Source organism: Aquarana catesbeiana, linkage group LG02 (assembly GCF_042186555.1).
Source record: "Aquarana catesbeiana isolate 2022-GZ linkage group LG02, ASM4218655v1, whole genome shotgun sequence".
In the NCBI taxonomy this organism is placed as follows: Eukaryota; Metazoa; Chordata; class Amphibia; order Anura; family Ranidae; genus Aquarana; species Aquarana catesbeiana.
In genome coordinates this window covers 13,659,003-13,675,205 of record NC_133325.1, presented here as the reverse complement: position 1 = coordinate 13,675,205, position 16,203 = coordinate 13,659,003, and the positions used below count along the sequence as shown (strand labels likewise).

Below are 16,203 nucleotides of genomic sequence, written 5' to 3'. Positions count from 1 at the left end.
GGATTGTGTTTTTCTATTTTTTTAAAAACTTTTTTTTGTAATAAAGATGTTCAATTTTTAACTCTGTGCATCGCCTACAAAGTCCATGATATGTTTTTCCAAATTAGTATTTCAAGACAGAAACAATAGGTGACTCAATTAACAATGGGAATTCACACCTAGGAGGCACACAATGGGAGACACATACACTATACTGCTAAAAAAAAATTGGGACGCCTGCCTTTACACGCACATGAACTTTAATGGCATCCCAATCTTAGTCCGGAGGGTTCAATATTGAGTTGGCCCACCCTTTGCAGCTATAACAGCTTCAACTCTTCTGGGAAGGCTGTCCACAAGGTTTAGGAGTGTGTCTATGGGAATGTTTGACCATTCTTCCAGAAGCGCATTTGTGAGGTCAGGCACTGATGTTGGATGAGAAGGCCTGGCTCGCAGTCTCCACTCTAATTCATCCCAAAGATGTTCTACTGGGTTTAGGTCAGGACTCTGTGCAGGCCAGTCAAGTTTCTCCACCCCAAACTCGCTCATCCATGTCTTTATGGACTTTGCTTTGAGCACTGGTGCACAGTCATGTTGGAACAGGAAGGGATCATCCCCAAACTGTTCTCACAAAGTTGGGAGCATAAAATTATCCAAAATGTCTTGGTATGCTGACGTCTTAAGAGTTCCCTTCACTGGAACTAAGAGGCCAAACCCAACCCCTGAAAAACAACCCCACACCACAATCCCCCCTCCACCAAACTTTACACTTGACACAATTCAGTCAGCCAAGTATTGTTTTCGCGGCAACCACCAAACCCAGACACGTCCATCAGATTGCCAGACAGAGAAGCGTGACATTTGTCACTGCAGAGAACACGTCTCCACCGCTCTCGAGCAGTGGTTCTCAACCCTGTCCTCAAGTACCCCCATCAGGCCATGTTTTGGAAATTTCTCTTAGATAAAATAGCTGTCCAAAATAGCAAGCCATTGACTCTGATTTAAAACACCTGTGCAAGATAAAGAAAAACCTGAAAACATGCCCTTTTGGGGGTACTTGAAGACAGGGTTGAGAACCACTGCTCTAGAGTCCAGTGGCGGCATGCTTTACAACACTGCATCTGACGCTTTGCATTACATTTGGTAATGTAAGGCTGGGATGTAGCTGCTCCACCATGGAAACCCATTCCATAAAGCAGGCCAGTCAAGTTCTTCCACCCCAAAATCGCTCATCCATGTCTTTATGGACCTTGCTTTGTGCACTGGTCCAAATCATTTGGTGGAGGGGGGTTATGGTGGGGGGTTGTTTTTCAGGGGTTGGGCTTGGCTCCTTAGTTCCAGTGAAGGGAACTCTTAAGGCGTCAGCATGCCAAGACATTTTGGACAATTTCATGGTCCCAACTTTGTGGGAACAGTTTGGGGATGTTCCAACATCACCAGTGGTCGGCCAACTCAATATTGGACCCCCGTCCAACATTAGTGCCTGACCTCACAAATGTGCTTCTGGAAGAATGGTCAAACATTCCCATAGACACACTCCTAAACCTTGTGGACAGCCTTCCCAGAAGAGTTGAAGCTGTTATAGCTGCAAAGGATGGGCCAACCCAATATTGAACCCTACGGACTAAGACTGGGATACCATTAAAGTTCATGCGTGTGTAAAGCCAGGCGTCCCAATACTTTTGGTAATACAGTGTACTTAACAATAAACACATAACACCTTAATAATCAGACTATAACAGGAGACCCCAGTATCAGGTTGGTTTGAGCTGATTTTAATAACATCTGCTCTGAGTCTCACAGTTAGGGATGAGCTTCGAGTTCGAGTCGAACTCATGTTCGACTCGAACATCGGCTGTTCGCTAGTTCGCCGAACAGCAAACAATTTGGGGTGTTCGCGGCAAATTTGAAAGCCGCGGAACACCCTTTAAAAGTCTATGGGAGAAATCAAAAGTGCTAATTTTAAAGGCTTACATGCATGGTATTGTCATAAAAAGTATTTGGGGACCCGGGTCCTGCCCCAGGGGACATGGATCAATACAAAAAAAGTTTCAAAAACGTCCGTTTTTTCGGGAGCAGTGATTTTAATAATGCTAAAAGTGAAACAATAAAAGTGTAATATTCCTTTAAATTTCGTACCTGGGGCGTGTCTATAGTATGCCTGTAAAGGGGCGCATGTTTCCCGTATTTAAAACAGTCTGACAGCAAAATGACATTTCAAAGGAAAAAAAGTCATTTAAAACTACTCGCGGCTATTAATGAATTGCCGGTCTGACAATACACATAAAAGTTCATTGATAAAAATGGCATGGGAATTCCCCACAGGGAAACCCCGAACCAAATTTTTTTTTAAAAATGGCGTGGGGTCCCCCCAAAAATCCATACCAGACCCTTATCTGAGCACACAACCTGGCAGGCTGCAGGAAAAGAGGGGGGGATGAGGCCCTAGCCACTGGGCAAGGGTTGTGGGGATGAGGCCCTTGTCCCCATCAACATGGGGACAAGGTGCTTTGGGGGCCTACCCCAAAGCACCCTCCCAATGTTGAGGGCATGTGGCCTGGTACGGTTCAGGAGGGGGGGCGCTCTCTCACCCCCCCTCTTTTCCTGTGGCCTGCCAGGTTGCGTGCTTGGATAAGGGTCTGGTATGAATTATTGGGGGGACCCCACGCCATTTTTTTTTTAATTTTGGCGCGGGGTTCCCCTTAAAATCCATACCAGACCTGAAGGATCTGGTATAGATTTTCAGGGGAACCCCACGCCATTTTTTTTTTTTTAATTTTGCCCAGGGTTCCCCTTAATATCCATACCAGACCTGAAGGGTCTGGGTTCCCCTGTGGGGAATTCCCATGCTGTTTTTATCAATGAACTTTTATGTGTATTGTCGGACCGGCAATTCATTAATAGCCGCGAGTAGTTTTAAATGACTTTTTTTCCTTTGAAATGTCGTTTTGCTGTCAGACTGTTCTAAACACGAGAAACATGCGCCTCTTTACAGGCATACTACAGACACCCCCCAGGTACGAAATTTAAAGGAATATTACACTTTTATTGTTTCACTTTAAGCATTATTAAAATCACTGCTCCCGAAAAAATGGCCGTTTTTAAAACTTTTTTTTGCATTGATCCATGTCCCCTGGGGCAGGACCCGGGTCCCCAAACCCTTTTTATGACAATAACTTGCATATAAGCCTTTAAAATTAGCACTTTTGATTATTCATGTTCGTGTCCCATAGACTTTAACGGTGTTCGCGTGTTCGAACAAATTTTTTGCCTGTTTGCATGTTCTGGTGCAAACCGAACTGGGGGGTGTTCGGCTCATCCCTACTAACAGTCTAAAGCAGTCATTGCTGGTTTGGGCACCAAGGTCACCAAATCCTGGGCCTAGATTCCCAGAGTCTGTGTGTTTCAGGGAGACATTCCCAAATCCAAAACAAGACCACTCCAAGGGTCCCCCCCGGCACACACCTCCCAATAACAGAGCCACTTCAAAAGCCAGGGCCCATATTCAATAGGCAAGAGGCCACCCTCCAGTCCCCTCCAAAAGCCCCTGTCTCGATTGGGTCTGTCACAGGCTCCATTCACACATCAAGATTTGGAATCGGGGGCAGAATCGCCACGATTATGCCAGCGGTTCCGAATTGCGTAGTGATCACTGCACAACACGCAATGCGTGTTTAGGTAATATTATGCCCTAATGGCACCCCAAACGTGATGCAATGCTACCAGGGCAGGGACAAGGGGTGGCCAGGAGGGACAGCTGCCCTGGGTGCAATGGGCATCCTGACCCTAACCCTGAGGGAAGGGGGGATGCAGTTTGGCATCTTTGTCCTGGGCGCTGGATGGCCTTGTCCTGGTACTGGATTCTACTGCGATTGTTGTGGCAACAAGATCGCCCGGCAATTGCGGCAAACCATGCCTCTGAAAATCATGTGAAGCGTGCCTCCCAAAAAGGAGCAGAAATCAAGTGAATAGGTTGGACCTATGTGACACGCTAAAGGTATGAATGCAGCCTTATGCCAACACGTGTCATTTACCAGGCTTTGCTGCTCCTCAAACATTGATGTCAATGTAAATGCACTGCAAGAGCATTACAAGTGCCCATATGGCGTTTACAGTGCGTTTGAGATGCATTTACAAAGCGTTACTAGCTGAGATGATAATACAAAAACCCATACAATAAAAAAAAACAACACAGGTGGGGCACCTGGCAAGAGTGTATTAATGCGATGCAAATGCATTAATGCGTTAGATGCAATAATGGGCGCTTAAATTTCTTTGCATGTCTAAAGGAGCCCTAAATGTAAGGACACGGGGTAAAAAAAAAAAGCAGTGGGTGTGGCTTCTGATAAGATCCAGTTAATCGGGTAGCGTTAAGATTACCATTATATTTTTCCCTGACGATAAACAGCACAGACAAGCAAACGCGTTTTGTACCGCATCGATGGTTTTCACAAAAACAAGAATGTCTGTTATTGTGGTCGCCTTTCCATGAGCCAATGAGATGAGGACACAGCTGGCTGACCGCGCATGGCCACCGCCACCGCACAGCGCACAGTCTATAGCACAGAATTGCTGGCAGTGTCTCTCCAGAGCCACCAGTTCAGACAGCAAGATGCCGGGGGGCACGGTGAGGACGCATCTCTGAGACGATCGTACATGGAGAGAGACTCTGTGCAAAGCACCCAGAGGAATGTAATATGAACAAATTTGTTCTCTGAACGTTCGTTTGATTTCCTAATGGTTCATGGAGAAAAATTGACCATCGTTTTACCATACAGATGAGAAAAATTGAAGGTTCATGTTGTTTATTCTGATCGAACAAAATTTGTTGTTATTGTGATCCTCAGTCTGGAACAATTACTTGTATTGTAGTTGTATACTATTGTAGCATTAGAAACGGTAAACATCCACACATCGGTGTGGCAATCATACTGAATTTTTAAGATATTCTGAATGAAGTTAGTTGACCAGCTGATGGCATCATCGAATATTCTGTCAAAGATTTTTCTGAATTTATAGGAAAGAGTTTTAATGTGCAGTACCTCAATGTACATCTATTCATGAACAGTGGGGTGGTGTGTTGCATTGCTATTATTGAATGGAGCCTTAAAGCAATGAACAATAAAGAAGGTGCCCATTATTGTGTGCGTTAAGAAGTGCTCCAAGAAGTTAATGAAGCAAAGCCACCTCTGTTGGCAGGAATATTGAAGAGAAAATGCCATTTTTTAGCTTTATTGCAAGAAACTCAGTTAGAGAGGAGATTCCAAGATTATGGAAGAACGCAAGATAAAGGAAGGGAATGGGAGAAGAAGAACATGGTGGATGGATGACACAAAGGAGAACATGGTAGATGGATGACACAAAGGAGAACATGGATGGATGGCAGAAAGGAGAACATGGTGGATGGATTACAGAAAGAAGAACATAGTGGATGGATGACACTAAGGAGAACATGGTGAATAGATGACACAAAGGAGAATATGGTGGATGGATGACACAAAGGAGAACATGGTGGATGGATGACACAAAGGAGAACATGGTGGATGGATGACACAAATTAGAACTTGGTGGATGGATGACACAAATTAGAACATGGTGGATAGATGACACAAAGGAGAACATGGTGGATGGATGACACAAAGGAGAAAATGGTGAATAGATGACACAAAGGAGAACATGGTGGATAGATGACACAAAGGAGAACATGGTGGATAGATGACACAAAGGAGAACATGGTGGATGGATGACACGAAGAAGAACATGGTTGGATGGCAGAAAGGAGAACATGGTGTATAAATGACATTAAGGAGACCATGGTGGATTCATGACAAGGGGAAAATGGTGGATGAATAACATATAGGAGAAAATGATAGAAGATGACAGAAAAGAGAACGTGGTGGATGGATGACACAAATGAGAACATGGTGGGTGGATGACATATTGGAGAATATGTGAGATGGATGACATAAAGGAGAATATGTGAGATGGATGACATAAAGGAAAGCATGATGGATGGATGATATATACGAGAAAATGATGGATGACATAAAGGAGAACTTGAAAGTAGATGATATAAAGGAGAACATGGTAGATGGATGACACAAAGGAGAACATGGATGGATGGCAGAAAGGAGAACATGGTGGATGGATTACAGAAAGAAGAACATAGTGGATGGATGACACTAAGGAGAACAAGGTGAATAGATGACACAAAGGAGAACATGGTGGATGGATGACACAAAGGAGAACATGGTGGATGGATGACACAAAGGAGAACATGGTGGATGGATGACACAAATTAGAACATGGTGGATGGATGACACAAATTAGAACATGGTGGATAGATGACACAAAGGAGAACATGGTGGATGGATGACACAAAGGAGAAAATGGTGAATAGATGACACAAAGGAGAACATGGTGGATGGATGACACGAAGAAGAACATGGTTGGATGGCAGAAAGGAGAACATGGTGTATAAATGACATTAAGGAGACCATGGTGGATTCATGACAAGGGGAAAATGGTGGATGAATAACATATAGGAGAAAATTATAGAAGATGACAGAAAAGAGAACGTGGTGGATGGATGACACAAATGAGAACATGGTGGGTGGATGACATATTGGAGAATATGTGAGATGGATGACATAAAGAAGAATATTTGAGATGGATGACATAAAGGAAAGCATGATGGATGGATGATATATACGAGAAAATGATGGATGACATAAAGGAGAACTTGAAAGTGGATGATATAAAGGAGAACATGGTGGAAGAATGACATATAGCAGAACATGGTAGATGGATGACATAAAGGAGAACACAATTAAAAAATATATGTGACCCATCACAACTGTGGTTAAAGCAGTGACAAGTCTCCATCCCTAGTATATAGCATATGAAAAAGGGGAGAGAGGGAAATGGGACTTTGCATGAGGCATGAGGCATGTCAATGTATATGTTACTGAGTAAATTGATCAGTGTACCAGTCCCATAGGGTAGTCCATGATTGGTAATAAACATAATATATCAGTAATAATCATAACAATATAATACAATCGTAAAAGATTACCATATTGAACTTATCTAACATGTAATATAATATAATAACGTATTTAATATATATTATATTTATATATATTATATATCAATGGACATAACTGGTACAGTCAATACAGAATGAATAGTTGATTCACTTAAAATACAAAGCATATAAATAGAATTCACATGATACATATACAGGCAATAGGCAATATCGGTAAAATACGTAATTTGGGCGAGCATGTCTCGGCACCCTTGTTTCGAAACTCAACACGTTTCATGGCGTTATAGCCAATCATCAGGAGTGAGATGCATGGTATATGCTGAAAAATCTGATATATATCCATTAATAGGAAATGCCCTTTATAAGGGAAAAATATCAGGACGAACAATCTCTCAACTACTTACATAGTCGAAGCCCATAGGCTATACTCAGCCATTACGATGTAATTAGGCGGTGGCCTGGGATGAGCTGTCTCACCCGGGGTTGAGGCGGAAGACCCCCCCCCATAAGGACGAAAAAAGGACCAAGAGGGGGAGCAACCAAGTGGCAAGCCAGATCATCCACAGCATGATCCCATGTGCTATGTGTGCAACTTGATATGTACCAGAACTGTGAAAAAAATATATATGAAAATGAACAAAAACTAAAACGAAAGTGGACCAGTGAATGTGTGAGACAAACATCTATGTATTCCCACTAGGGAAGTGTGTGTATGTGTATGCATATAAATGTATTCTGTTGAATCCAATGCATATAAGTACACATAAATGACCACAAAATTGAAACCAATATGTGAAAAGTGTGTATATTGCCATTAAATGCCCCCTGTACCTGAGTGATGTATGTATGACGTGATGGAAGTCCGGGGGGGTACAGTAACCAAGACTGTATTCTTAATTATTTCAATAATACGTCACAGGAAGCACCCTCATGGCTAACAGAAGACAGAATCAGAAATATGCTTGAAAAACTTAACATAAGTAAGTCACCCTGACCAGATGGCTTACACCCGAGGGTCCTTAAGGAACTCAGTCAGGTGATAGCCAGACCATTGTTCCTAACCAATCTATTAACCCTCTATGAAGAGGTGAGCTGCCATCTAGATAAAGGAAGGCCCGTAGACGTGGTGTATCTGGATTTTGCAAAGACACTTGATACAGTTCCCCACAAGCGTTTACTGTACAAACTAAGGTATGTAGGCATGGACCATAACGTGAGTTCCTGGATGGAAAACTGGCTACAGGGACAAGTCCAAAGGGTGGTGATAATAGGCAAATACTCGGAATGGTCTGGTGTGGAAAGTGGGGTCCCCTAGGGATCTGTCCTGGGACTAACCCTGTTTAATTTAGTCAAAAAACGGAGGATAGGATAAACAGCTCAATCTCAGTATTTGCGGACAAAGCAAAGTTGAGCAGGGCAATAACTTCTACGCAGGATGTGGAAACATTGCAAGAAGACCTAAATAAAATAATGGGGTGGGCAACTACATGGCAAATGAGGTTTAATGTTTAAAAATGTAAGGTAATGCATTTGGGTGCCAAAAATACTAATGCAATTTACTCACTAGTGGGGGAGAACCTCTGTGGGAATCTGGGATGGAAAAGGACCTGGGGGTCCTAGTCAGGGCTTCCTCAGAGAATAGGTGCAGGAACTCAACCATGCTCGCTACACTCACATACCTGCCAAATGGCATCAACTAGTAGCTCCTCCCTCATTTTCTCTCCCCTCCTTAAAAGCTCCACCATCTGTCGTATATCTTACCTTTGTTGCAATATTAAGCTGAAACACCTATCCGGCTGTAGTACCTCCCAGCATACTATACTACAGTCACTTGCAAGGGAGATTATGCAGTAGGAGCATCAACAACTGGTCACCAGGGAAAAAATGGAGACCACAGAGGGTGCAGCCTACCACACACCCTCTCCTGCCCATGACTGCACTGAACCCTGGGCACCTGTTCTGTATCTCCCTTGTCCCTGTCCGGCACTCAGTGGGATCTGTGCAGGAGATCTGACCTGTGGGAGCTACTGGGAGATGAGCTATCACTCGTGAACGCAGAAGCTGGACTTCACTGTTACCAAGTGATAGTGGTGAGCAAGGAGCAGAAGACCTGAGCCAGAGGTGGTGGAACTGAGTTCCTCCTAGTTCCTGCTGAAAAAAAAGCCCTGGTCCTAGTAGATGATAGGCTCAGCAATGTCATGCAATGCTAAGCTGCTGCAAGCAAAGCCAACAGAATATTGGCATGCATTAAAAAGGGGATCAACTCCAGGGAGTTGATCCCAATGTACATATACCATACTGGTAACCCTAGCATAGGGAAAAAACTATTCAGTGAAAGGGTATTTAAAAAGGCCATTCATTAAAACTGGAAGAGAAGCGGTTTAACCTTAAACTGTGTAGAGATTTTTTTACTGTCAGAGCGGTAAGGATTTGGAGTTCTCTTCCACAAGCAGTGGTATCAGTAGGTCGATAGTTTCAAAAAACTATGAGATGAACACCTTAACGACCACAACATACAGGGGTATACGATGTACTATTGACATAAACACATACACACACACTCACATCATAGGTTGAACTGGATGGACTGGTAGCTTTTTTCAGCCTCACCAACTATGTAATATATGACATAAAGGAGAATGTGGTGGATATATGACATATAGCTTAGAACAAAAACCCACGCTAGGGCAGCTATTGGCTACTGGCTATCAACTTCCTTATTTTAGTCCGGTGTACGTCATCACGTACAAATCCGTCGGATTGGTGTGATCGTATGTAGGCAAGTCCGTTCATTAGAAAGTCCGTCGGAAGTCCGCCAAAAGTCAGTCGAAAGTCCGCTGGAAAGTTTGTCGGACCAGTCCACTCGAAAAGTCCGCCCGTGTGTACGTGGCATAAGAGGAACTGATGGATGGATGACATAAAGGAGAACATGGTGGGTGGATGACATATAGGTGAATATGGTGGATAGATGAAATATAGGTGAACATGGTGGATAGATGAAATATAGGTGAACATGGTGGATGGATGACATATAGGTCAACATGATAGATAGATGAAATAAAGGAGAACATGGTGGGTGCATGACAAATAGGAGAGCGTGGTGGATAGATGACATAAAGGAGAGGATGGTGGATGGATGACAGAAAGGAGAACATGGTGGATGGATGATGGAAAGGAGAACATGGTGGATGGCTGCCAGAAAGGAGAACATGGTGGATGGCTGCCAGAAAGGAGAACATGGTGGATGGATGACAGAAAGGAGAACAAGGTGGATGGATGATGGAAAAGAGAACATGGTGGATGAATGGCATATAAGAAAACATGGTGGATAGATGACATAAAATAGAATATGGTGAATATATGACATAAAGGAAAGCATGGTGGGTGGATGACATATAAGAGAAAATGATGGATAGATGACATAAAGGAAAATTTGGTAGATGGATGACATACAGGAAAAATTGCAGAACATGGTGGATGGATGACATATTGGAGAACATGGTGGATGGATGACATATTGGAGAACATGGTGGATGGATGGCATATTGGAGAACATGGTGGATGGATGGCATATTGGAGAACATGGTGGATGGATGACATATAGGAGAACATGGTGGATGGATGACATATTGGAGAACATGGTGGATATAGATGACATATAGGTGAACATTGTGGATAGATGACATAAAGGAGAACATTGTGGGTGGATGACATATTGGAGAACATGATAGATGGATGACATAAAGGAGAACCTGGTGGATGGATGACATACAGTAGAACATGTTGAGTGGATGACATATGGGAAAACATGGTGGATAGATGACTTAAAGGAAAATATGACAGGTACATGACATCCAGAAAATGATGGGCATCCATGACGTAAAGCAGAACATTAATCTGGCAAAAGACAAGGCCAGATGGGAAGCAAGGTTCCAGGTTGGACATTCAACAAAGACCACACGTGGCCATAGTAGTGATATTCCTGCCTTTTGTTTCTATAATGTGCACACCAACATTTTGGAACTAAAAAATGAAATTAAAAAGAAAACTAAAGCAAGGAAACATGTAAGAGCCAAGCTAAAAGGTGCAAGAAATAAAAACTCTGCTGCTCTACTGCTATGCTGTTGTAAAAAGAAAAAAAATCAGTGTATGTACCTGGATTTATCTCTGTAATCTCTATGCCAAGTACCAGCATATGGAATCTCATTCCAGGCTAGTGCGAAATTGTTCACCAAGATCTGTACACGTGTAATACATTGCAGTGCTTTTCATGTAGTTTTATTACTATATGGGTTGTTGTGTGTTTAGAAATGTTAACAGAAGACCTAAAAACAGCTTGCTCAGTGGTTAGCCCATTTGCCTTGCATCACCATGGTCAATGGGTCGAGTCCCAGCCAGGACACTATGTGCATGGAGTTTGCATGTTCTCCTTGTGCTTGCATGGGTTCCCACTGGGTATTCTGGTTCCTGTATGATTGGCTTTAGTATGTGTATGCATGTGATATAGAGACTTAGACATTGTAAGCTCCCTGAGGGCAGGGGTTGATGTGAATGAATAGTGAGTAAAGGGTTATGTAAATTGACGACGCTATATGAAAAAGGTAGAAAAAAAATATTTTCAGCAAAACTTAGTTGGCATTCGTTTGTATGCTGGAGTGTACAGCTCATAGCTAATCACCTTATTTTAAACATTTCACATATACAGACTCTAGCCTATATGATTTGCTTGTTCATGCACCATTGATGCATGATCATATGTACATTTATGTTAGTAAATCAGGCCTACTGCATATAATTAAAATTATAAACGAAACATATCTATGTGTAAAAGGTGGGTGGGCTGCTGCTGGACGTATCCCATAATATGAGTTTTCTTGGGCTATAATGGGGGTGCTTCAATACTGGGAGTGAAGTAGTGTAGAAAAATGCATACCTAATATTGAGAAGGTCCCCTTTTACCACAATGCCAAAACAGCCCTGACCCATCAAGGCATGGAGACCACAAGACCTCTGAAGGCATGCTGAGGTATCTGGCACCAAGCTGTCAGTAGCACATCCTTTAAGTTCTGTAAGTTGTGAGGTCAGTCATCCATGGATCGGAATTGTTTTTCCTGCACATTCCACAGATGCTCGATGGATTGAGACCTGGAGAACCTAGAGGCCAAGTCAAACCCTCAAACTCATAGTTGTGTTCCTCAAACTGTTCTTGAACTGTTTTTGCAGTGTGGCAGGGCTCATTATCCTGCTGAAAGAGGCCACTGTCATCAGGGAATACTGTTTCCATAAAAGGGTGCACTTGGTCTGCAACAATGTTTAGGTAGGTGGTATGTGTCCAGTTACATCTACATGAACAGTAGGACCCAAGGTTTCCCAGCGGAACATTGCCCAAAGTGTCACACTGCCTCTGCCCCCTTGCTTTCCTCCCATACTGCATCCTGGTGTAATTTCTTCCTCAGGCAAGTGACGGACATGTACCCGGCCATCCACATGATGGAAAAAACGTGATTCCTGAGACCAGGTCACCTTCTTCCACTGCTCCATGGTCCAGTCCTAATGCTCACCTGCCCATTGTTGGGGAGGAAGTCAAGAGGAACACGGTTCCTCTATGGTTTCCTGGGTCACTGGGGAAGCTATCCTACTGGATGCTGCCACCCCATGTGACTCTAGCAGCCATCTTGGGTCAGGCAGAGCCTATTTAAGGCCCTGGCTCCCAGGTTTGGAGCCCATTTGGCGAGATGATAGAGTAGGGACATGTACCCTGCTTGTTAGGGACAGCACTAAGGGTAGGCAAAGGTTCCTGATGAGGAGGGAAAGCGTAGGGTAGCAACTCCTTTGGACACCCTCCCATCTGGGCACAAGATGGCCAGGTTGCATTCTGTTCGCTTAACAGACGTAGTCAGTCTGGCTATTACCTGCTCTCTTTACATTACTGGAAACTGTGAGTGCACCGGTTTGGGCACCCTTCCCACCTGGTTTGTTGTGAACTGTTGCTGTACTATTTCAATACAAGTTCTTCATTGTATCTGACTGAGTGAATTATTGTTGCCGCACCACACTGCACCCCACATACATGGTTTTGGCTATGGACACGGGTCAGCGTGGGCACCCTGACCGTTCTGAGGCTACACAGCCCCATACACAACAAACTGCCATGCCTATTTTTTCTGATTTCAACACATCAACTTCCGGGACAACATGTTCACTTGTTCCCTAGTATATCCCACTGACTTTCAAATGTCATTGTAACAAGATAATCAGTGTTATTCATCACTGAACCTCAGTGATCATAAAGTTATGGCTGATCTGTGTATGTTCCCTTTAGGCGCACAGTCCACCCCCACTCTGGTAATTTCCAATGTGACATTATTTGAAAAATCCTTCCTATATATTAGGAAAAGAGGAAGAGATTTTGGTGAGTTTCCCCCCTAGAAACATCACATAAATCTCCACCAAGTTAATGAAGTTGTCCGGGGGTCAGGGGTTCATCCTGGTCAACGAGTATTAGACTTGCAGATGCCATAATATGGTGGGTTTCAGCTCAGATACAGTTCTGGATGTATATTTAGGATTGTCTGAATTAAGATTAAAGATCAGCCTTAGTTTAAATTAGTAAAACACATTCAAGATGCAAAAACACAGAGTTCTTCAGGGAATAGTTCTCCTGCAGCCCAAAGTATGTGACAGGAATGTTTGACAATTTTTCCAGAAGCGCATTTGTGAGGTCAGGCACTAATGTTGGTCGAGAAGGCCTGGGTCGCAGTCGCCGCTCTAATTCATCCCAAAAGTGTTCTATTGGGTTTAGGTCAGGACTCTGTGCAGGCCAGTCAAGTTCCTCCACCCCAAACTCACTCATCCATGTCTTAATGGACCTTGCTTTGTGCACTGGTGGAACAGGAAGGGGCCATCTCCAAACTGTTCCCACAAAGTTGGGAGCATGGAATTGTCCAAAATGTCTTGGTATGTTGACCCTTAAAGAGTTCCCTTCATTGGAACCAAGGGGCCAAGTCCAACCCCTGAAAAAACAACCCCACACCAAAATCCCCTCTCCATCAAACTTTACACTTGGCACAATGCAGTCAGGCAAGTACTGTTCTCCTGGCAATCGCCAAACCCAGACACGTCCATCAGATTGCCAGACAGAGAAGCGTGATTCGTCACTCCAGAGAGCATGTCTCCACAGCTCTAGAGTCCAGTGGCGGCGTGCTTTACACCACGGCATCTGATGCTTTGCAATGCACATTGTGATGTAAGGCTTGGATGTAGCTGCTCAGCCATGGAAACCCAATCCATGAAGCTCTCTATGCACTGTTGTCTTGCTAATCTGAAGGCCACATGAAGTTTGGAGGTCTGTAGCTATTGATTCTGCAGACAGTTGGCGACTTCTGCCCACTGTGAGCTTCAGCATGCGCTGACCCCGCTCATTCATTTTCCGTGGCCTACCACTTTGTGGCTGAGCTACTCTTCTTCCCATTTGCTTGCACTTTGTTATAATACCACTTATAGTTGACCGTGGAATATTTAGTAGCAAGGAAATTTCACGATTGGACTTATTGCACAGGTGGCAACCTATCACAGTACCACACTTGAATTCACGGAGCTCCTGAGAGCGACCCATTCTTTCACAAAATGTTTGTAGAAGCCGTCTGCATGCCTAGTGTGCGATTTTATACACCTGTGGCCATGGAGGTGATTGGAACACCGGAATCATTTGATTTGGAGGGGTGTCCCAATACTTTTGGCAATATAGTGCAGCTGCGCAATTAGCATAGCTCAAACTCTCCACTGATTGGACAGCTCATGCTTTGATTCAGTAGGGGGCACATCAGCATCACCAGTGGTAATTATAGACAGATAAGTTTATTTCATTGTTCATAACAGATGTTTCTGTACTAGTCAACATAAAAATATAACAAAAGCCATTCTCCCAATATGGGTAATTTGTATTTGTTGCAAATTCAAGTCTCTTATACTGGTCATCAAAATTTTACATTATACAAGCAAAACAGCGTTGATACATCCATCATTTTCTGGATTGTTTGTGACCTGTGCATATTTTCCCCAGATAACTTTGTCGCCTTGCGTGATAAGACCCATCTCACTGACATTCACCTCAATCACTGTGCCTTTTGTGATGACACCTAAGCTTGTATAAAGTGGAGAGGAAGGATTCTTCTTTACTCCAAGGATAGGGAGACAAAATGTGGCTTTTAATTCTGGATGGGTCACGTGTGCCTTTTTAAAACGCAAGTCTAATAAATCTTTCATACTTCGGTGGTTTTCAGGTGAACCCATCTCCAACAAAGCAGACTTTGGTCACCACCAGTCTCTTCCAGGCTTTCTTCTTCCTCTTTCCTGTGCGGATAACTTTAAGCACTTCAATTTCTCCCTGAGCACGCACTTTGGGCAAAAGAAACTTCCCACTTGCCTGCTTTTTCTTTTCGCTTCTGTTTGAACATATTGGAGAGAACTTTGGCTCGGCTTAGCCCCTCTCTGTCCAGTAGGTAAGCTGGAACAGCTCCTTCTGGCATCTTCTCATCATTCTTCTGTTTGCTGTTCCTCTTCTCATGCATCCGAATAGTTTTCTTCATCTGTATTTTTTCGGGTTAGCGCTGCTTGCGGTACAATTTGGCCTTCAGTCTGATGAGTCTTTTGGCTTTCTGTGACCTCTCATGGGCCTCACGGTTCTCCTTCTTCCTCTTCTTTTCATGGCAGTCCAAGCGATAACCATACCGCTTGCGGTGTAATTCAATGTATTTGTTCTGAGGCATGATGTCTGTATGTTGGATTCCTCTCTCTCACTTCCTGCCTGTAGTCTCTGACTCGTCCTCCTCTCTCAGCAGATGGTAAATAAAAGCCCAGAGACCTACCAGGTCCTACCGGGTGCCGCCACCGACCAACAATGGTATCAGAAAAAGGAAAGCTTCGCCCACCCCGCAGCCATGACATCACTTCCCGTTCACCTCCAGGCCCCTCATTCCTTCTTATTACACCAAAACCACCCTCGTTTCTTATAGAGGGAAGAAATACCCCCTCCCTTTCTTCCTCAAACCATCCCGGTGAAAGTATTGGCCTTCTCCGCGATGACTTCGCTCACCAGGGGTGATTATAATGAAGATCTTTACCTGCCTTAGCTCTGTAGATACTGAGACAGATTACACAGTCACTTGGTACATCTT

The 16,203-nt window shown here is 43.7% G+C and overlaps 3 pseudogenes; all 3 read right to left on the bottom strand.

The window, feature by feature from the left end:
• Positions 1-5,148: 5,148 nt before the first annotated feature.
• LOC141126413 (uncharacterized) lies at positions 5,149-6,830 on the bottom strand (annotated as a pseudogene).
• A 1,094-nt stretch (positions 6,831-7,924) lies between these two features.
• LOC141126412 (uncharacterized) lies at positions 7,925-12,568 on the bottom strand (annotated as a pseudogene).
• Positions 12,569-14,964: 2,396 nt separating this feature from the next.
• On the bottom strand, positions 14,965-15,810 carry LOC141129609 (ribosome biogenesis protein NSA2 homolog pseudogene; annotated as a pseudogene).
• Between the last annotated feature and the right edge of the window lie 393 nt (positions 15,811-16,203).